General features: G+C 47.7%; 2 long non-coding RNA genes across 2 annotated transcripts in view; both read left to right on the top strand.

Moving 5' to 3' along the window:
* Positions 1-5581, top strand: part of LOC309862002 — a 115401-nt gene extending 109820 nt beyond the window's left edge. The window contains exon 3 of the long non-coding RNA XR_014310273.1: positions 5326-5581. This is a non-coding gene — a long non-coding RNA (uncharacterized lncRNA). The remainder of the gene's footprint in view (positions 1-5325) is intronic.
* Positions 5582-6343: 762 nt separating this feature from the next.
* LOC309862010 lies at positions 6344-14954 on the top strand. The gene is made up of 3 exons (XR_014310278.1): positions 6344-6454; positions 6793-6962; positions 14821-14954. It is a non-coding gene; the product is annotated as an uncharacterized lncRNA (long non-coding RNA).
* The last annotated feature ends 6037 nt before the right edge of the window (positions 14955-20991 follow it).

The following is a 20991-nucleotide window of genomic DNA, read 5'->3' as shown; positions in this document are numbered from 1 at the left end:
CAAGCATGGTCAAACTCAATGAAGAATTACGAAAGCAGAGTCCCGAGAGCAAAGTCAGAAACAGGCCTCTTTCAGTTGTTTGTCAGTTAAATCTTCCAGAGTAGCACAACCTAAGCACTTTCTATCCCTCTGCCGAGACCTGAACGCTGAGTACTTTTCTAGAACTACTGAAGGACTGGAGGTAGCCAACTTTAATTTAGCTAAAAAGAAATGGGGAAAACAAACAAACAAACCCACAGGTAAGACACCAAAGTCAGCATAGAAAAGAAGAAATTCATGATGCTAGCTAGGTAGCATTCATGGCAAAAATGAATCTTCTGGCAGTGAACCAACCACTAAAAAGAGCTTCCTGCAGCACACGGCACAGAGCAGCCTTCTCAAAGGCAGTCGTGTGCTTATTATTCTGCTCCCAGCCTTTATTCCCCCTTCCCCCCACCCCATCCCAAGGCTGCACTCCAATACAGCAATTTAGTGCAAGGAGGAGCTTTGCCTCTGTGAGATTAATCACCAACAGGGGCCACACACGTCTGGCTGGGATGTGTGATTGATCCTGCTGGAGAAAATGCAATGGGAAGCTAATGTTGCCTGGTACTCAGTGAGCAAAGTTCAGAGATGTTTGCATTCTGCTAGGTAAGCATGACTCTCTCAAGACCCAAGCTACATGGACTGCCCACTCAGCAGGAATTCTTGCCAAGGCAACACACAGTTGTGCCTCAGTGGACTTGCCTTAGCCATGGAAGCCAGGGAGTCAGAGCTGCTCATTTTGCAAATAGCATGATTCCATCATGTGTTAATTATAAGAAGTATCACAAACCCATTCTATTCAAGAGACTGGCAGATGAAAACTGGATTAAGATCTGTACGGTAGACTTGAAGTGTATCGAATTTTTCTAATCACTGGAGGGTGCCAGATGCTAGAATTTCCTAGTTTTTGCAGAAAAAGAGTCCTCAGGTTTTATAGGGATTTTTGTCACATTCTCCCTTCCCTATCCTACACCCCTTCAACCTCAAGTATAGGATTTACAACCAACTAAAATGAAAAGGAAAATATTGCGTTTGGCATAGCTGTAATTTGGAACGGATAACATGCTAAAGAGAGTTGGTAATTCAAGAGGTCTACCTTGACTCAGATGCCAGCAGAACGAAACGTATCATGCCAGTGTATATTGTAGCCTGGGGGCTGGAGAGCCAGGAGCTCTGGGCTCAAACCATGGCTATGTGGCCACTTCCCAGCTACAGCTTTGGGTAAGTTAGTTGCCATTTCCAAGCCCCCATCTTATTTATTTTTTAAAAATAATTTAGTACTTTTATTTCTCCACTTTCTTAAAGTGGGAAATTGGGAAAATAGTACATCTCACCTCAATCAGAATTCAACCAGATAATGAATGTGAACCATCAAGCCTGGCAATGAGTACATAGTTAAGTCCTCTACTAATGATTGGACTTGATTTATTAGAAGACCCAGCAGGATCTAGGAGAAATGAAGTGGTGGTTGATACCTGGGATGCCAAGGGAGGCATATGGCTCTTCCCAGTAGCAAAATACTCTTCTTGCATCAAGAGCAAAATCCTGTCTTGAGACTTCCAGTACCAAACATGTCTAATCCTCTGCCCTCAAGGTTATCATAAAAGGGTCTTAAGTGCTCACCTCAGAATCACACGGCTCAGTCCAAACACAGGGGAAGTTTGAAAGCTGCACCATTGCTCAAAAACCACTCATTCCCATACATGGGATGGTCCGTACACATAAGTGCACATTCTCCACTCACTACAACATACACATCCTTCCATCACTTTAAATTGCAGCGTAGTTATCTAACCAGTAACTTCTGGATGTTAAAACTATTTCTCCTTTTTTTTTTTTTTTTTTTTTTTGCTATCAGTATCTCTGCAGTTAACATTCTTTTTTATTTTTTAAGACTTTATTTATTTATTTGACAGAGATCATAAGTAGGCTGAGCAGTCAGAGAGAGGGAAGCAGGCTTCCTGCTGAGCAGAGAGCCCGATGCAAGGCTCCATCCCAGGACCCTGGGATCATGACCTGAGCCGAAGGCAGAGGCCCAACCCACTGAGCCACCCAGGCGCCCCTGCAGTTAACATTCTTAAACAAACATCTTTGCATACTTCTTCTGAGAATCAAGTCCTACAAGGGGTATTGTCAAGTCAATTATACTTGTTTTAAGGAAATTTGTTTCATTTTGCTAAATTATTTTCAAGAAAGAGGGCAATTAACACTCTATAAACAATGAGTGAAAATGCCAGTCTCCTCATATGCATGCCAACAGGACTTAATAAATTTTAATCTTTCAGTAGCATTTTGAACATCCTAGAACAGTTGAATTTGGATCATTAGATAAAGCAAAACACCTGAGGACATTTCTGTATTTTTCTATAATGGCCTTGAACTATTTAGGGGAATTATTTTTTTGCTCTCTCTCCCCTCCTCCCTTCTTGCCTTCCTGCCTGTCTGCCTCCCTTTCCTTTTGAATCATAGCTGCACTGACATATTTTTCATAAAGTTGAGTAAGAAATTCACACAAGACTACTGAGAATAACTAGTGCTGTCTTAGAAAGTCAAACATTCGCGAGTCTCTGAACCAGGCATCCACGCTGGAAATGCCTGCACAAGAGCAGAAGACTACCCAAGAGCGCACACAGCAGCCTTAGTCGCCAAGCTAAGGAACTGACCTTACTGTACATCTTCAGGAAAATGGATGGTAAACAGTGCCATATTCCCACAGTGGACTGTCATGAGGCAGGGAAATGCATGGGAAATGGCTGAACCACCACTAAATGCAACCACGTGGATAAATCTTGGAAACAACTTTGAATGAAAATAGCAAGTTGCAGAACATTAAGTCCAGTATGATGCAATTTGTATAAAGCTCAGAAGCAAACAAACTTAAATAACATATTGCTTAGGGGGACATACATATGGGATAAAAGCATTTTTTCATCAAATAAACTAAAAACTAAAGAAAGGAGTGCCTGGGTGGCTCAGTCGGTTTAGCGGCTGCCTTAGGCTCAGGTGATGATCCCAGGGTCCTGGGATCAAGCCCTGCATCGGACTCTCTGCTCAGCGGGGAGTCTGCTTCTTCCTCTCCTCGCTCTGCCTTTGCCTGACACTCTGCCTGCTTGTGCTCTCTTTCTGTCAAATAAATAAAATAAAATTTAAACACACACACACACACACACACACGCTAAAGAACCCACACATAAGTCTTAGCAGGGCTTGGACTAGAGGTCGAAGCTCTCACACTGATGCAGCAGGGACTCGGTGGGGCTGAGGGCATTCGGGGGAAGAAATGATTCAGGCTGGTGTATGATTTAACAGCAGTGAGTAGGACTTTGTGCCCTGCACTCATGTTGAGCAGCATGCCAGCTGCCTTACCCCTGCATTTGCACATATCCCTCACAATCACCCTGCAATGTAGAACCAAGTCCCCTGTTTCTAATGTCAGGACTGTAAGAGTCTTAAAGCCTGAGTACCTTGTCCAGGGTCAGGTGGAAGCAGAGCCAGGACTCAGTCCCCAGGAATCTCACCAGAGACTGCTGTTTACCCTGGAATGCCTCTTCACACCCACCGGAGCTCCCAGGGTTAACACAGAAACCAGTGGTAGGGACACTAGGAAGTTCTCCAGATTTCTGTAATTAGCAGGCGAGAGAGCGGAATTTACATCTGAAGACCCTAAAAGACATCCCCAGGTGAAATTCTACCACATATTTTGCATATGTGCTATAGTAAACTGTAAATGACAGTGAGTTTTGACAAATTCCACAATCTATGCTACGATTAATTTGTATCTACCCAGTGCCTGCTGTGTGTGTGTGTGCTAGCTTCATGCAGAGTAATTAACAGGTATTGACTCACTGAGTCTTCACAGCAATTCTATTCATTGGGTACTGTGGTTATGCCCATTTTACAGATGAGGAAAGTGAGTCCAGATAGGTAAAGCAATTTGCCTTAGCTGTTGCAGAGGTAGAAAATGAGCCAGCTGGGATTTGAGCAGGACCCTCTGGGGCCTGGAGGCGCTTTCCCCTTGTCGGGTGCAAGATGGACAAAGGTGCTTGCAGGAAGGGGTATACCTCCTCTAATAACTCATGTTAATGATCCCAGTAAGCTGTAAAGAGGTTGGCATAAATGTATTTGCTCCATTCAGCCATCTTCAGGCCTTGGAGAGCCTAGGAAAAAGACATGCTTAGCAGATTTTTCTTTTTAACCCTTCCCATTATCCTGTTCAGCTGGCAGCTGGGTGAGGCCACTGGAAAGGGCCTGGAAGCCCGCTGAGAGCCTTGACATTCTTGTCTGAATGACATTGGCAATGGCAGCTGTCCAAACACTGTGGCTGACTTTCAAACCATTTAATTGAAACCATATTTAAAATTTTTTAAAAAGGAAGAAGAAGAAGAGGAAGAGGAAGAGGAAGGGGTGGATGCCAGAATAGGAGAAAGATCTTGGCAGAAATTCTCATCTGCACTTTTTCCACCATTGGGTTGACCAGACAGGGCCACAAAGCTGATACAACAGGATTAGCAAAATTGCATTGTTGGACATAGGCACAGCGTGACATGTGCTACAGCAAAGGCATTTGGCAGGATTAACCTGCCAAGGATAAAGATGTAGCAGACAAGGGGCTGAATTAATGGACTGGCATGACGGAAGCGGGGAAATCTATTTGCATGCAGTATTAACTGTGCTAATAAACTCTGGGCTGTGCGCAGCATGCCAGGCAGTCCCTGAACCAGGGGTTTTATTTTGAAGCCCACCTAGAAGGCATCAGCCAAGATGAGCTAAAGAAAGCTGAATTCACAGCTTGCGTTTGGGTTTATTTTTGCCATCATCATAGAGTAGACATGCTGTCTTAAATGCCTGTAATGGTATTTGTGACTACGGACTGTGCCAGATGATCCTAATTCCTCGGAGCTTTGGTGCCAAGGGTCCTCCATTTAGAGGGTTATTGTCTATGAAAAAGCAAGGGAGAGTTGTAAGTGCAGCATACTCTAGAAAGTACCCCCCTGGAGTGGGTTGTTTTGCCTGATTCGTGTGTTCTGATTCCCTGAACATCAGGATGGGAACAAGGTGAGCAAATGAATCCACCCCAGATGCAAAATTTGAGGAGGTGCTCACGGCCTGCATCTGAGAGCAGGTAACTCCTTGCTCCCCTCACGCTGGCCCTTGCTGACTGAAAGTGACTGCGGGAACAACATAAGATACACCTGCTCAAGTCATGGGTGCACTTAAGTGCACTTAACACGGACACCAATGCAAGCTGGGTTATGGAGGTGAGAGGGGGAGTGAGCCAGTAATGCTTGTGTTGTCCACCAGGTTACTGCTGTGAGCAAGTGGGGACCTCTGCTCCTTGGGGGGCAAGAAAGCAAGGTATTGCCCACCAACTCCACTGTGTCGCTGGTGGGGGCTGCTTGAGGATACTAACTCCCTGACATCCAGCTGATGCACTCCTGCTCCGGATCCGAGGAAGCCCCCCAGGCCTACCACATCCTAAATATGGGAATGCTGGTGCTGGACGCTAATAGCACCTGCCACGTGGGTGAGATTTAATTTGCCTCTGAAGATGCTGAAGCTGTATCAGATTCCCAAATAGAGCCCTGGATTTAAAGCAGTCATCCCCAAATCTGGTTTATGGAAGTCCCTGGGGTGGGGGCTAGATACCTGAGCTTCAGTCCCAAACTGGCAGAAACAGGATCTGGAGTGGGGGTGGAACCCTGCGCCAGCCAGAAGGAGCTGATCTCCAAGGCTGAACGGGTCTGTTGACCCTTGTTCAACGAGGGGAGGTGGTTGATGAGGAACCACCTGCATTTCTGTTGCTGTCATCTTTTTCCAGAAGTCACAGACAGAAAAACAGTTTATTGATTTGAGACCTCTGATGTTAGAAAGCTAGATAAATGCCATGTGCTTGGAATTGCCAACGCAAGTGGTCATTATGTGACTAAAACCAAAACAAAACAGAATTAGCTGCTTGACCCAACCAAGTATGTAGTGAAGGACTAAGAGCAGCAGGCCAGAGTAGAAGATAATGAGATAAAAGGCTTTGGTTACAACTGGTGCAGAATTTTGGAACACCAGAAATCTTACATTCTCTTAACATGCCCCCGGGTCTTCAGGAAGGCAGAAGCAGGTAAGAAGGCCCTGCGGTGGGAGAGGACTGGGTGCCCTCCAGCAGGGCTATTCCACGGGGCTGAATGACACTCAGAGCCCCCAGCCCTGGGGGAAGTGGGGGTTGTCCAAGGCCACTCACCAGTTCACATGCCCTGTTAGACATCTCGGTTGGCCCAGGGAAATGGATATCTTCTGGAGCTCACAAAAGCTTTCATCCACAGGAAATGCCCGACTGTTTACATTTCAGAAGGCACCATATGGTCTAGCCCTGTGTTCCAAGATCTGAAAGAAAGGGAGTACGGCTGAGTCCTCAGGGAGAGGAGGTGATGGTGGACAGGTATGGGGACGGAGACGCCAGGACCTGTGGGATTTCACACGGAATTTGAATTTTATTCTGGGTGTGATGGGAATGGAAGAAGGGTTGGAAGTAGCAGAGTGACACACTGTGATTCATATTTTAAAAGGATCTCTCAGGCTGCGGAGTGAAGAGTGACTCACAAAAGGACAAGTTGGTTGTATATTGTGTGTCCTGGTGAGAGGGTGGGGGTCTGCTGGGGGTGCAGGGTGGGCATGGAGATGAAGAAATGTAATTCAGTGGCAAAATATTGGGATTTCTGGACACCTGTGATTCACAGAGAACAGGAAAGACAAATCGTTACCCATTGGTGTCCACAGCTGCCCAGCTTTGCAGGACTTCCTCTCTGAGTGAGAGCTCGTCGAAGCTGAGAGCCCTTGTGTTCCAGGTGCTGTGTGGTACCCAGCTACCAGGTGACTCCACGGTGGCCTCTTCCCTTGGGATTGCTGTCTCCTAAGACTGAAGCCCAGATCAGAAATGGAAACAAAAGGTACAAAAGTCATAAATGCCAGCCCAAGAGTTTAGGCTGAACATGGGGCCAGAAGGACCTTCTTGAGGACTGAACCTTAAGCTCATGTGAAGGAAGAGAAGTGTGCTGGGTAGAAAGAGTCAGGGGCATTCACATGTGGTGTGTACCATGGGCATTCCTGCTCTATACTGGGTGGGGGCAGGCAGGTAGGGCAGGTGGGGAAGTGAGGAGCCCAAGAACCTGAGACTCTATCCTGGGCACAAAATGAGCCCCGGAGAAGTTAAGTTCCATTAGACTGACCCTCTGGAAGAATCCCTGTGAATCCCCGTGTATCAGCATGGGGTCAGCCTGGAGGCGGGGAGCTGAATTAGGAGTTCCAGCAGTCAGTCTCCTAACATAAAAATCATTCATTACAAAATAGCGCTGTGTATGCTCCTAAGATTCTTAGTGCCATTTCGATCTGTCTGAGGGATTCATCTAACTGCTTGGGAAAGAGTCATTGGAACATAAGAGTCTCAGTTTAAATCATACATTCACCCAACCAGTATTTATCAGGTATCCCTCATGCAGCCAATGCTGGGGACCCAGTGGCAAGCTTCGAACTGCATGGAAGAGACGTATGCTGTATAACAAGTGGCTTGAAGGAAGAGTACCAGATGCCTGAGGAGCATGTCTTGGAGGAGTCTAGTCTGGTCTGGGAGATGGGAGTCAGTGCAGGAAGTGACTTTGGAGTTGAAGTCTGAAGGAGGAGTTGGTATTAAACTGTGGAAAATGGGGAGACAGGGTTCCAGATGAAGGAAGAGGCTTGTGCAAAGGCCCTGTGGTGGGAAATAATATGGCATAATTGAGAAATTAAAAGATCACAGAGAGGGAGGAAGAGCACAGTGAAGGATAAGGGAAAAGGAAGAGAGCCAGGCTGCTCTTGCACGGGGCCAGCTTCTTGCAAGCACGTAAAGTTAAAACATGAAGGTCCCTTGTGGCTTCTTTTTTGTAATATATTTTTTTAAGATTTCATGTATTTATTACTGAGAGAGAGAGTGACAGTGAGAGAGAACATGAGAGGGGAGAAGGTCAGAGGCAGAAGCGGGCTCCCCATGGACCTGGGAGCCCAGTGTGGGACTGGATCCTGGGACTCCAGGATCATGACCCCGAGCTGAAGGCAGTTGCTTGACCAACTGAGTGACCCAGGCATCCCATTTGTGACTTTTGACACAACCATTTCTTCATCTCTTTGACACCCTGAGCACTGGTGGGTTCTGAATAGAACCAAGAAGAGGTGGCTGCAGATAGCTGTGTTCATGGCCCTAGCTTCTCACTTACTTCCAAGTCACCTTTTGCCCCATGGATGCAGAACGGGATAGTGCCTCCTTAGATTCCTGGTGTTTTGACTTCATAGGAGTCTGTGCCAGTTTCAGCTGGCACCAATACAACCTTCCCACGCACACAGTCTTAGCCAAAAAAGCACATTAACTTTGCCAAAGGCTCTGGCCACTAAGCAGTAGCAATTAATAGTCCTCCTGCTTTATTTTACGAGGAACAAATCTCACTTTCTAGAATTTGCTCATTCTCAGAGTATCCTCAAGATAATCTACTAGACAGTCCAGCACCACTGGAAAGAAAAATTTTAAAACCTTCCTCTACCCAAAACTCAAAAAGGCAGCCATATAACTCAGCACCCAGAATGATCGGATACACATGTATATCAAGCATTTGCTGTATGCAACGTTTTCTAACCTTATTACATTGTTTTGCAGATACTAAAACTGAGGCCAGAAAGTTCTGCCACTGGCCCTATGAACATGGGAAGGGACAGAGTCTGAAAGCACACCCTGGGGTCCGGCACAGGGAACCCACATGTGGTAGACACCTCAGCTTAGCAGTTCTGTGGACCACAGAGGCCCCAGCGTAGATATTATGGCCTAATATCCCAGCAGAGATTCTTTGGGTATAGACGTTAAGAATCTAAGGCCATAGCAATTTACATGGCCCAGGTTGGTTGATCAGTTACTCAAACTTTCTGCCTTCCCCAGTTCTGGCAAGAAGTTTGGTGGAACTTCTGTGCCACATCCAGTGGTAGGAACTTGCCAACTTTGCATCCCTAAAATAAAGCAGGTTCCAAGATAGATGGAAGAAAGTGGAAAATATGTTTCTTGTTTGGGTAGCTAAGAACCATGCAGCAGGCAGGAACCATTTTTGGCCAAAGAAGCTGTTCATTTAAAAGTGTTTATCGACACCTGGAAATAGGGATTCAACTTCAAATGCTATTTGCCTGTCAGTTTATGTTACAGAATTTCATAATGGTGATAAAACCCAGGCAAATACCAAAATGAGAGTTCCAAAGTCATTTTTGTGCTCAGACATTCCATATCTGCCCACTGAGCCTGAGGGATGGAGGGCCAGGCAGGTCACCAGCTGGTGGGAAGGCAGAGCACAGTGATGGCTAATGGTTTTCACGTTGACCACCAGTTGCTTTTCAGTCAGCCTTGGCTTTTGTTTGTTTGCATGAAAGCTCCAGATCCTCAGTGATCACCCTTTGTGCTTAGAATGTGTTTCCACCCTGTGGAGGATGAGTCAAGAAATATTCTCTATCCTTGGAGGATTCCGTTTGGACTCTGGTTATTCTCAGTGGATGTGGGAAATATTCTGCGCAGCCTTCAGGGTCTGGGACAGACAGATTGAAAGGGAGGAGGTAGGGGGTCTTGGCAGAGTTACTACCCAGAACATGAAGTGAGAATTGTCTCTGGTTTCTGTGTTTGGCAGTGCAGTAGTGGGAGTCCCTGCATTCCTGCCATGTACATTTCATGGAGGAAAACTCTTTACAGCAAACTTTAACCTTACAAATGTTTGGTTATTATTCCACCTTACAGGGCAGAGATATGCAAGCCGGACGGGTGGGGGTGTTTCCCTTTGAGGATCTGTGCAGGGCAGTGGATCCCCTTCCCAGAAATGCACCAGTGCTTGGGTCCAGGGGCTGGGACTCCTTGCAGCCACTGGTACCACCATGACTCTGGGGGATGGAAGGCTGGCAATGGACACGACAAACAAAAGTCTGTGGCAAAAGAACAGAAGGGGAAGGACATGTTGATTCTGCGAGCATTCAGTTCTAACCCACAGCTGCCTCTGTCCCCTCTCCGCATGCCAGCCACAGCACTGAGGAGGTGACCTGCAGGACCGCCAGCCACCCCAGAGACCTCCAGGCATGGTGTGGTGGGGCAGCTGGTGTTGTGAATCAGGCCGTTGCCAATGAGAGAACGGCTACTTCACAACACCAGGGTCACACCTCACCACGGGCACCGGCTGCCACACAGACTCCACATCGGCTTGTCTCAGGGATGCGTCCAAGCCCTCCAAAACCCCAGCCTGCAGCTGTGGCTCCTCCTGCGTGTGCTCTGGACTCCGCCGCACAGGTGCCTGGGGCTGTGTGTTCCCCGGCACAGACAGCTCCACTCAGAAAGGAAAACCACTCCCAGCAGCACTGGCATCCTCCGATGAAGTGGTGCTGTGGGTTTCCCACTGTGAAATGGGGGCTCAGCCCCTCAGAAGGATTAAATGCCACTGAACTGAACATTTCCTTCTAGGTGCTAGGAACACGTGGGGTGAACTTGGGTCTTGGTTTTGAGATGTGGTGGTGGGAGTTTTGAAAGGGACAGGCAGTGGGAAGTGAAGTCCTAGTCATGGAGGGTGGCCTCAGGGGACACTGCTGGAGAAACAAAGGCCTTTGGTAGCCGTGTGGGAGCACATCTGTTTCCTAGGTGGTCCCAGGTTCCCTGGAAAGTAAATGTCTTTCTTTGAGTAGGAGAGTGCTGCCCACAGCTCTGGGTCAGGCGTGTGTTCCCAGCTTGGCTGGATTTGTCTGACACTCTGGTCTTGGGAACGTGGCCTATCACCTGTGCTGACAGGTGAGCTTTCTTTACATGGGGTCTTACAGCCAGGGACCTGAAAGAGTGGGAATGAACAGAGGTCTCTGGAGCTCATGTCTTTTTATGCCCAACTTATATCTTACACATGACACCATATTTCAGAGCCAAGCGGGAAGTTTAGAGATGGAGTGGCTGTACTGGCCAGTGTCCTTTCTGAAGCACTAAGGGAAAGGAAGAGATCTACCTCTGGCTCGCTGTCACAGCCAGAGGTAGACCAGAGCCCGTCTGGTTAATCCAGGCTCTGGATCCCCTCAGTGCTTTACCACCGTCCTGTAGGAAGCAGAGGGATGGACAAAAACAAGCATGGTGGAAACACTGCACAGAACAAGGTTACCTGGAGCCTGAGTTAAGCAGAACAGCCCTGGGTCTCTGTCCTCTTGGAGTTCCGGGACGTGAGGCTACTGCTTCCATGATGTCTGCCCCTCACCCATCCCTAAATCTCTGTGGCATCTCTGAAATGTGTCCTAAGTTATGCTTAGGACAAGTATCTTAGGGTTAAGAGTTCCAGTTTTTTAGAAAGGTCTTCCTGCTTTCTCCTTAAAGCAGATAAACTGCGTGTCTCTGAGAATCCATCCACCTACCACTTCCCATACCATCTGTGGAGTCCAAGCTGGGACACCTGGGTGGCCCAGTCGGCTAAGTGTCTGTCTGCCTTTGGCTCACTCAGGTCATGATCCCAGGGTGTTGGAATCGAGTCCCACATGGGGCTCCCTGCTCCACAGGGAGTCAGCTTTTCCCTCTTCCCCTACCCCCTCATTCTCTCAATCTCTCTCAAATAATTAAAATCTTAAAAAAAAAAAAAAAATGGAGTCCGGGCTAGTGACACGCACGGCCTGGTGCACAGTGGCAGCTGCAACACATCGCAGAGGTGGAATCCTGGACCCACTGTACACCCCAGCATCACAAGTTTGAGTGCGGGGGCAGGCAATGCATTAACAGGCCCTTCAGAAGGTTCTTCAGAATCCCGGCCACCCCCTTTTTCTCCCCACTTCCTCTCCGGCTTCCATTTCAACCCCATGCCTTTTGCATGTCACGCCCAGAAGGGTCTTTTAAATGTCACGCCCAGAAAGATCTTTTAAAGATGCACGTGAATCCCTCCACCCCTGCCTTGAAACTCCTTAAAGAGCTGGCCTCACTCTAACTGTAGTTAGACCCCACCAGCGGCTCATACGCCCCAGGCCACTTCTCATACCACCCCTTCCTCCCTCTGCCACACCTGACACAAGACCCCTCCCTAGGTCCTCACACTGCCTCAGGCCCTAGGGAGTGGGATAGAAGGGGAAGGGCACTTCGACTATGTGTGCATTCAGTTCTAACCCACAGCTAGAAGCACCTTCTGGCCCCGGGGCCATTGTGTGGCTCAGCCCCATCTGGAGTGCTCCAAGCCCTCCCCATCCTCCCCAGGACTGGTGTCTAACTGTCCTTCAGTTTTCAGACAGAGCCCAGCTTCCTGCGTGCTGACTCTCCAGGAGTCAGGAGGCCGGGAGAGGTAACGTTCAGTGCACTCAGTAAGCTGAATTCCGCTTTTTCAGAGCACTCCTTTCATTTGGCCATGGTGCATCCATTCCTGGGCCTCGCCAGCGGAGTGTGCATCTTCTCCCCACCGTTTGCTCCTTGAGGGCAGCGACATTCAGCTTCGCTTATTGCTGCTCCTCCAGCATATCAAGCAATAATCTATCAAAAATGAGCATGGCTTGAGCTGCGAGGGTCCTTCAAGGTCACGCTCTAGCTCTCTTGTCCATTGGAGCTCCGGGTCTTTTTTCCTTTCAGGGACACAATAACAGCAGCAGGCACTTATAGCAGAGACAACAGGATGGGCAGTGCTCTGAGCATTTCGTGTCCATTTAGCCACTTACTGCCTCAGTTTCCCCATAATGGGCAGGTCACTATCAGCCAGGTACGGAGACCACACCATCCATACTGCTCGTAATGAGTAGCACTGCTATTCAAACTCAGGTAGTCTGGCTCCACAGTCCACACCCTGAGCCACGGCTTCACACTGCCGAGCAACCAGAGTGCAGGGGACAAAGCTGAACATGGGAGTCCCCAGGGCTTGCTCCCAGGACAGAGCAAAGCCTTCTCCATTCTCAGAGGCTGCCACTCTGTTTCCTTAGCCAGACAGACCAGGCCATATTCTCCCTGTTAGTGCCTTTCTAAAAGGTTAGATTCTAACCTTGTTAAAAACACTTTATAGTGGAACCTGATTAAAAACCTAATAAAATAAAAAAGTGGGGTCAAGTCCAGAGAGAGAGAGAAAACTGTTTAAGAAGCAGAGGAAGGTCTACTTTATTTTGTTGTTAGGCCGGTGAAATCATGTGAGGTTTTCACAGTTCCCTTCAGAGGTCAAAGGCTGCAGAGGCAAATGTGTGTACTTGGAGAACTGGGTGCTTCTGAGGCCAGCTGAGGCCCAACCCCAGGCCTGTTTACCCAGTGCTTAGCCCCAGGCGTTGCCCTATGCCTCCCCTACCTTGCTCTCTGCACAGTATGGCTTCTTCTCCAGAATGCATCCTGCCTCACTGAGGATGGCCTGCCCCCATTCAGCACGTTCCAGATACTCTACTTACAGAGACTTGAGGCCACCTGGGCAGAAAGAAACTAGAGTTTGCATCCCCCCCCCCCCCGCTCCTGAAACCTTAGTTTAGCAACCTGTACCATCTAAAGCTGTATATTCAGAATCTTTATAACTCCCTGGAGGTTCTGTCGGGGGCCCCACTGCAGACAGCCAAATGCCTTGGTGCCACTGGTGAGAGGCACACTTCTGCCTCCACCATCTTGTGCTTTCAAGCTGGTCGCCACCTGTTGACCCTGGTCAGTGCTTCCGGGGAAAGCTAGGTTTAGAAAGGACATTTTCTGAGTCAGTACTTCACTATCGAGAAGAACAGTGGCTCAAAGTGTGAGCACCACTAGCTTCTTCACCTGGTAACCAGACATGCAAATCCTCCATATCACCCCCCAGCCTTGCTAAATCAGAAACTCCGGGCAATCTGTATGTGAACCAGCCCTTCAGGAGGTTCTGAAATGCCCATTTCAGTGCCAGATGATAAAAGGGCACAGTAATGGAGTGCCCTTGCCTGCCGTCCACAGTGGTGTGGAAAATAGGGCACTTAGTATATGCTGAATAATGTTTTTTAGACCCACTTTTCTGATTTTTATTTTATTTTTAGAGATTTTATCCATTTATTTGACAGACAGACTTCAGAAGTAGGTAGAGAGAGAGTAAGGGAAGCAGGCTCCCCGCGGAGCAGAAAGCCTAATGCAGGGCTTGATCCCAGGACTCTGAGAAGAAGGCAGAGGCTTTAACCCACTGAGCCACCCAGGCACCCCTAGTTTTCTAATTCTTAAAAGCAAGTCCTCAGATGTTCTGGAAGGGAACCTGACCCTTCCCTTCTTCACCTGAATAAACATGCCCAGAATACCCTTTTCTCTCTCACAACAGGGACATTGGAAGGTGAGTTATTTTCCACCAATTTAAAGGCTTATTTTTTTTCCTACAATTACTAAGAGTGAACTGAATTCTTAACACAGTATATGGCATATTTTAAAGGCTTTACATTTCTTTAATCTGCTCTCACAACCACCCCATTTTAAGAAGGAGAGGTTAAGCAACCTATTCCCACCCCAGGAGAGTCATATACATGCTAGAACAGAGCCACCCCATGGTGTCCCCAGACCCACACTCAGACCCGCTTTTGATTTTCTACCTCCACAAGGAACAGTTGGGGTCAGGAAAGTTAGCTGTGCCTGCTCAGAGCACCTGTGTCTGTCTGAGCAATGACAAGCCATTTATGATTGGCAGCTAACCTGGGGAAACCCTAACTCCAAAATGTAATGCCATAGAGACAAAACATGTCAGGCAATTGATGAAAATGAATTTGTTATTCTTTTACCTTGAGGTCAGTTTTTGTTTTTGTTTGTTTGTCTTTTGATGAGCAGATCTTCTTGTTTTGTTTTTTTTATAGTCATCACTAGATGTTTGCCTTAGGCCCCATGGATGGTCTTTTATGTATTCCTTGTGCAAACCACAGCCAAGGACACTTTCAGCTCCATGCATCTGTCTCTTGGTAGGTACTGGCCCCAGGGAAGTGGCTTAAAAAAAAAAAAAAAGATAGTAACTGGAGAGTTTCTGTTCATCATGCAACAAAAGTTCCCTCACTGTAGTGAGACGGTCTGCAGGAAAGCTATGCACATACACCCTTTGCTGGAATTTCAGGAAGAGTCCAAGTGGAACATTATTACCATCATAGCTCTGTTTTTTATAGTTGGAAAAGTGGAGTTTCAGGAAAGTTAAGTAACCTTCATTAGGCCACACAGCCTAGCCTTCTGGGGCTTTCTGCTCCAGAATGGAGACAGTGACCCAGCTCCCCCGCTGGTGCTTACTACCTGCAGGCATTGGCTGTGTGGTCTCCTTGAGACACCCGGAACTCTGGGAAGGGAAGCAGTGTTGTCATTCTTGTTCTTTGGGTAAGGAGTAGGCTCAGAAAGGTCAGGAAACTTGCTCAGGATCTCCCAGCTGGTGAGTGGACTGTCAGGCTCCAGAGGTGTCTTTTTCTGACCCTGCTGATGGGCTTCATCCTCCTCCTCCGTAGGCAGCTCTCCCCCACCCTGCCAACAGGCCACACTGTGGGATTGCCTGCCTTCAAAGTGTTCCAGCTATCTTTGGCTTGAAACACTGGAGCTTGGGGAGAGAAAGCACTGGAAGGGGGTTGGGGGGAGCCATGCCCTCCTGTAGTGAACCTCTAAACTTGTTCCCTGGGGCCTGACTCAAATGGAAGAGGGCGTGGGGGTGTGTGTAATTGACTTTTTGACTGTGAAATTCACTTAATTCTCTTCTGTCTTTGCCTGTGCAATTTCTTCTTGTACATTGCCTGGAGGGATACCCTTCAATGTTCAGAGGCACAAAACAAGTAAACACTGTTTACTTGAAAACAGTTAAAAAACACTGACCAGCACCAAACCATTCAAAATAAGAAGTGTTAACGGATAGGATAGAATGTGAAAGTCCCTTAGGGTTAATCCCCAGAGATTACCACTTATTTTTTAATGACTTTATTACAAAAGCCATACACATTGAAGACTACATCAGAATGAATTAAAAGCAAATGCATTCTTCATTGCTCAGACTTCCTTGGTAGGCACAGGATCTGAGACCACATCCATGCATACAGCTTGCCACATGGTTTACCAGGTCTCCCCACCATTGAGCCCCTTGATTTTTGACTCAGAGTATATAGGATAGGCAAGCACTGACTTGTAGTCCTTTTGAAACAAATCAATCATGAGGCTCTGACCTTCACAGCACAGAGCTGGCTGGGATCCACCTGCACCCCCCCCCCCCACCTTCCTGCTTCCTGCTGGTCCTCAGACTGTCTGCCCTTAAGGCCTTTTCACACACCCTTCCCTGCAGAGGCTTCTGGTCCCCCCAGGTATCAGCTTGACTCTCTCCCTCCTCTGAGAGCCACCTGAACTAAGCACTGAATGTGTGTGTGCCACTGGCCACAGCACACCCCTTCCCTCCCATCTCCTTTTCACCTTTAGATTCTGACATAATTGCCCTGTGATCTGGTCTCCTCCCACTAGACTGTAACCCCCTGAGGGCAGGGATTATTTGTTCACTGATAGAGTCCCAGCACTGTGCCTGGCACACAGTGTTCAATACATGTTCATTGGATGAGCAAATGTTGGACCCATACTGTTGGAGTAAACAGCCATTCTGCTATGTCCCCCAGCTTCTCCAGCCCAGCCCCTCTGCACTTCTCGCATCAGTAGCTTCCTCTCAGCTGCTTTCATGTGGCATTTAAGCTCTGGGAAGCTCAAGGTTTGTGAAGTCCACTGCCCTCATTTTATTCGTAAGAACCCTTATGCCCACAGATGAGGGCTCTTGGCAAAGGGAAGAATGACTTCTATGGGGCATTGTCACCAGAGATTCTCATAGACAAGCCCAGGAATTTTAGATGTATCTTGCCAGCCTTAAGGACACACAAAATAGCTTATAAGTCTGCCTTCTCTGAGCTCCAGACCGGGTCAAATTACTCACATGGCACATTACTCACACGGCACCCTGTACTTTAAAACACTTTACACTCATAACTAAGGAAAGAAATAACTGTGATTTTGCAATATCCTCTTTCTCCACCAAGCAGTAAGCTTCAGAAGCCCAGAGTCAGTGTCTATTTCACTCTTTGGTCTCCCTGGGACCTGGCACAATGCCAGGCATATAGTAGGTGTTTTGAGGACAGCTGACTCTCTGTCTCCTGTAGTGCTTTGCTCTGTTCTGGCACACCGGGATGATTGACACTTTCCCCATTCCGCTAAAGACATCCAGTGCCCCTGTCCTCCCAGATCCATGAAACAAATTCAGAGACTACTGCCAAATGGATGGCATTACCAGCTTGGGAATAGAGTGTCTCCGTGAAGATGTCCCTATTTCTCTCTGTGGAGTAGTAGGAGTGACCTAGGGACTTGAAGAGAGACCTACACTCTCACTTACAGCCAAAAGCACTCACAACTCGTCTAACCAGAACTGTTATATCAGAATTATCACCATAACAAGAAGTCTGGAGGTAGGGAGTCCAGGGTTGATGCGGTGACTCAACAATGCCATCAAAAACACAGGCTTATGTCATTCTATTTCACCACCTCATGGTCACAAGAGGGCTGTTACCATTCAAGGCATCGACTCCACATTCCTGGAGGAAGAAAGAGGAGGCAAAAGGGCCAGAAATCTCTCTCCATTCAACAGGACACATACCTTTCCCAGAAACCTCCACATAGCCGACTTCCACCTACATCTCAGTGGCTAGAACTCTATCCTGTGGCCACACAGGGCAACTAGAAAGGTGAGGATTCACCTGCTGAGAGTGGGCAAGCTGAAGCGGTGAGGGAGGAGTGCGTATTAGTAGCTGTAGAATTAGCCAGCAGCATCTGCCAAGACTAGGAAAGTTATTTTTTATACAACTGTTTTTGTGGGCTTTTGTGTTACAAAAGCAATGAGTACACATTGTTACTTTAGAAAATAAAGATTTAAAAATCTCTACAGTCCCATCACACAGAAGTAACCACTATTTATTTCTGGTTCATTATCCTTCCAGTGGGATGGATATATATATATATATATATATATATATATATATATATATATATAAAATTTTTTTTAACATGGATAAACCACACTATGGGGTGTCTTGTAATTAGCCTTTTCACTTGATTTGGTGAAAAATCTTTCCAAATCATTAAATATTCTTTACAGAATCACATTTTCTGTCTCTCTGTTTCTTGAATTAGGTACCATGGTTTGTTTACTCAGCCCCTTCATGTTGGCCCTTGTGATGTTTATAAGGGCATCGGGTGAAAAGCCGACCCTGGTGACTCTCCTTGGAGCTAAATTTTTGTTCAGCACTTCCCCCTTCCCAGACAGTATCATAAGGGAATAATCTTGGACATGCACCATCTTGGGAGCTTTGAGATACCCTACCAAAGAACCTTGGCCTGGACAGATGGTTTCAATGTATCTCCCCCTACCCCCCAGTAGATTCCAGTGCCCCTCTCTCCACCAATTTTTCACCAACACTGACAAAAAGACTGAGGCAACAGGGACAGTAACCTGACCCAGTCCCCTCTTTTCTCAGCTGATGGGACAAAGGAATGACTTGCACTATGGTCCCACAGCTCAGCCAGCCCTGGAACCCAGGCCTGGGCACTGCCTCAAGCCACCTCCTGGAGCACCCGTGGGTTAGAGAAGCACCGGAATACAGGAGAGTCCAAAGGGCCTCAGGAGGCAGGAAGAGGGGCCAAGCATTCTCAAGAGAGGTGTCGGGGGCACAATGCCCAGTAGGTTGTGGGTATGAGCAGTTCTAGGTCAGGGAGTCACCCTGGCAAGACAGATTTGCTTCTGTCATACCACCGCAGTGCCATTCTAGCTGTGGGACCCTAAGCTGCTCACTTCCTTGTCTCTGGGGCCCAGAGACAGAGGGTTCGGGTCCAGATTCTCTTGCCAGCCATTCATGCCTGTTAGGAACTGAATTGTCTCCCTTAAGTTCGTATGTTGAAACCCTAACCTCCAGTGCCTTAGAATGTGACTATACTTGGAGATAGGTCCTTTAAGGAGGTAACTGCAGTTAAATGAGGTCATAAGGGTGGGGCCTTGACCTGAAAGGACTGGTGTCCTTATTAGAAGAGGAAGAGATACCAGATCTCTCTCTCCCGGAGTATGCACTGAAGAAGGATGATGTGAGGCCACAGCAAGAAGTTGGCCATCCATAAACCAACTTAAAAGGCCCCAGAAGAAACCAAACTTGTCATCCCCTTGATCTTGGGCTTCCAGGCTCCAGAACTGTAAGAAGTAACACTCTGTGGTTCAAGGTCCCCCATGCGCGGCACTTTGCTATGGCAGCCTGAGCGGACTAGTCAGGTGGGGGGATTGTTGCTGCCTCTTTGGTGTTCTGAACCACAGGTATCAGATACTGAGAAAGTGGAGGCAGATTCTTTCCAAGCCATGAATACTTGGTGTGGCAGATGCTGTGGACACCCACACACTATCCAGGTGGACTCTGGTTCCCGTGGTCATAATGAGCAGTTCCCTGCATGCTGACTGCCTTCCCCCTTCAGTTCTATACCTGAGGCTCTTCCTGGGGTCCCCGAGCCTGCTCGGCCTCTGCACAGACCACATTGGCCGGGATCAGCAGGGAGACAGTGCCCCTGAGGCTGTCTTCCACCAGAGAGGAAGAGAAGTCAGAATGGTCCCAACATTCTGTACAGTTTCTTCAGACTGTCCCCAGCAGGTTCAAGCACATATTGACCCACTCACTGATGCTCCTTTATTGGCTCATACTCCTCCTCTCCCTTACTCCTCCCATTAGCTCCTGCTTCTTGAGATCTCTTCTCAAATAAACCCCTTGTCCTAGTACCTGTCTTCAGGGGGACTCAAACTAGGCACATGGGATATCAACAGCTGTATTTTGAACTCAAGACATACTAGGTGCCTAAACATACACACTACCCAGATATTATGTATTCTTTGGGGACAATGAGCAGCCACTGCAGCTGTAGAGCCCAAGTCCTTATCACGGGGACTATGACAGCTAAATTAATGACCACCCCCACAGAAATGGAACCGGGAGTGTTCAAGCTGCACAGACCTGGGTTCAAATCGCAGCTCTGCCTGCCTCTCACAAGCAGGGCTATTTCGGGGTAAATAACTGGCTAGGTCTCCATGTCATTAACTGTGGGAGTGGAAGTAACACCAGTCTCACAGGATTGGTGAAAGGCCCAAGGCAGATAACTTGGGAGAAGTGCCTGGCCCCCAGGGTGTGCTCAGCAGAAGGTAGCCAGCTTTTGTTTCTGAGGCAGCTATGGAGATGTACTGCTCAGCTTGGCTTCCAGAAAGAACTTGCTGCTCCGTGGCAAGGAGCACAGTGAGCTGCACTTTCAGCTGTGCCTCAGTCTCCAAACCGGCCTCTGTTCAGGTAGCCTGTGACTGAGCACAGCAGAGCCCCAAGGCCAGCCCTTTCCTTGCAACCTGAAACTTCTCTGAGGGGAATCTTTGCTCAGGAGCTCCCCACTAGACCAGCTGAGACTGCATCAGACCTATATGGCAGTTGGAAGTTCTCCTGCCCAATTCTGCTTTCTCCCCTTTTTACCCTTCACTGGCATTGCCCCTCTACTCTCCCCATCCGCACCCCCAAAACCTCTCTCATTCCTACTTCCCTCTCAGGTGGGTCCTTTCAAAAAATGATGCTAAGGCATCTTTCCCTTCCTCCCTTATTTCTGAATAGACCTATTACACAAAATAGCAGCGCCACAGACAGGTTTTCATAGGTTTCCATCTGAGGGTCTCTAGTCTTTTAATCCCAGGGGAATCCCTCCAAAAAAATTAGGATCACTCAGGGCCCTTCCACTGCAAACAGCAGAAATAGACCTTAGTTAATTCAATAGGAAAAGGAACAAGAACTTATTGGAATACCATGGAAGCCATTAAGAACCAGACTCCAAAAGGATTGGGACCCAGTAGCTCACAATCTCCAAGAATTATGAGCTCTTTTTTTTTCTTTTTCTTTCAGGACACCACTGTTGACATCAATAAGCTCCAGTCAAATTTCAGTCCTTCTAACACCCTACTTAGGGTTCAAATTCCA

The sequence above is a fragment of the Mustela nivalis genome, assembly GCF_964662115.1.
Source record: "Mustela nivalis genome assembly, chromosome: 1".
Lineage (NCBI taxonomy): Eukaryota > Metazoa > Chordata > Mammalia > Carnivora > Mustelidae > Mustela > Mustela nivalis.
The sequence above is the reverse complement of the archived record's forward strand: the minus strand, read 5'-3'. Positions and strand labels throughout refer to the sequence as shown.